The sequence below is a fragment of the Convolutriloba macropyga genome, chromosome 14 (assembly GCF_964194025.1).
Source record: "Convolutriloba macropyga chromosome 14, txConMacr16.3, whole genome shotgun sequence".
Classification (NCBI taxonomy): Eukaryota; Metazoa; Xenacoelomorpha; order Acoela; family Convolutidae; genus Convolutriloba; species Convolutriloba macropyga.
The window spans coordinates 8,571,835-8,574,098 of record NC_134481.1 but is presented as its reverse complement, the minus strand read 5'-3'; positions in this window follow the sequence as shown (position 1 = coordinate 8,574,098).

Here is a 2,264-nt window from a genome sequence, read left to right as displayed (position 1 = left end):
CCATTGTACGTAAATGTGGTAAGTAATGCACCAGAAACAGCGGGAAGTCGAAGATGTCTGCAATGTGTGCGCATTTACCCAGATCACAAAGACTCCAATGCCAAGAGTGCAAGAAACCCATGCGGCATTGAAACTAGAGAGAGTCTTCATAGAACGTAGGAGTCCATTCACAGTCAAGTCACTATCAGGGTTTTGATTCCGAATTTTTTTTAGGGCAATTGACAATTTTTTTGTTTGCGGTCCTGCGTAAGGCGGAAATTGAAGCATTGACCGGCCTGAAGAAATAACTTTTTCTTGTGGGATAACCAAGAAGCTGATACAAGACAATGCAAAGGAGTTGCTCATAAAGCAGTTCAAAAATTATTATTAAGGTGCGGGCACTATACAGGCGGCGATCACACCAGAATTGCCACAATAGGACGGGTTAGCTGAGAGGTAAAACAGAACATTGCTGGAGATGACAACATTTTTGCTCAATGAGTCAAGTCTTCCCAAGATGACGTTAGCAGCAGAAATTCTCCACACAGCGGACATCAACAACTTGACCCTGAGACAAGGAGAAGACAGATGCCCTGCAAAGTTGATGCGAGGTATAAATCCCAAGGTTTCAATTAGTAAACTATAAAATGTTGGATGCACAGTTTTCAAAAGAAAGAGAGACAGAGAAGTCAGTAAACTTAAATTCAAAGAATCAAAGATGGTGGGCTAAGTTGAAGGTGACAATGGATTAATCGTGTTCATACCGAATTCACGCTAGGTGATGGCAGTTCGAGATGACATCTTCAAGGAGTCCAGATTAGGCTAAATTCGTAACAGCACAGAAACAACTCACCTATTAGATAATGGTTCACATCACATGGGATTTGGAATCCGAATGATTTTCATCAAGACTGTCGCAACAAAGTGAGACAGGGCACAACTATCACAAAAAGGAGAAGTACCATGACGCAGAGAGAGCGAGAACAACACTAAAAAACAGTTAGAGATGACGTTTTCTGAAACAGGAACACTAAATGAAGAATTTGCTGCAACAGGAGGCACCCACAGAGACTGAGAATCACTGGAGGGAAGTTACACAGAAGACTTCCTACAGTCATTTATAGTTGGTTTCGAATATGATGCACTGTAGGAGAGCGGACAGAACTGAGCTCAGACGAGACTCATGAAAAAGGAGAGTTCCGCATTTTACGTTGAAGTCGAAACCCACCATGTTGTGACTGAGGGTGACTACGTGGTACCCAGAGAAATCTACAAAGCCAAGCAAGGTGATGTTTGGACCGATCAACGAAAGGATGAGATGAAGTCACTTCAAGATAACGGGACTTGGGGCCTAATGAGACCACTAATAGACAGGAACCTCACTCTGGGCAAAATAATTAAAAATTGAAAATGGGACCAGTTGGTCAAGTCGACAAAAACAACGCACGCAATTTGGCAAAGGGCTTCAAACAAGTGGAAGGGCTGTAGTTTTTTGCGACTGTTGCGCTTACCTGTATCTGAGGGACATTCAGAATTCGTCTTCATTTATCAGCCAGACAGATCCAGTTTAATGTCAACACGCCTATTTTGAGTCCAAAAATAGACAAAAAAATGTATCTGAAACAACCACAGGAGAGCTTCATGTGAAACAAAGATCACATGAAGGAAAGTAAGTAATAAATCAATTATGGTTCAAAACAGGCTGCTAACGACTGATACAACAAGTTGGCAAAATTTCTACTATGGGTCCACCAGAAGCAGGAACAATCATTAGGAGTTCGCGAGAGCTGTGACATATGGTAACACTTTCATCTTGGTTTTGATTGATGACATCATAGTTGCGCACCATTATGCATGACAGTGATCTATGATGCCAAGAAGGCATCTCTAGTCATTGATCACTGGAAAGCATATAAAATCCTGCAAAAATCCTACGAATACTCCAGATCTTGTAATTGCTTTTATGGTGGAGCATATCTTGTTAGATCTTGTAAGAGACTGCATATCGGCAAGATCTTACAAGCCAGTGTGAATCTTGTAAGAGGTAATATTGTGTTATAATAACATACGACAGTTGCTCAGAGGAAAAAAATTCCAAATCTTACAGGATGTAGGATTAGTTACGTAGGATATTTAGGATTTGATTTGTAGATGAAAATGGTAAATCTTTTAAGATTGAGATTCATTACGTAAGATCTTCTGAGATTTGCTCCGACAAGAAACAAAACATATTTTACAGAAACATCTCAATGATATGGTGGTCTCTAGTCTAAGCAGTGGTCTGA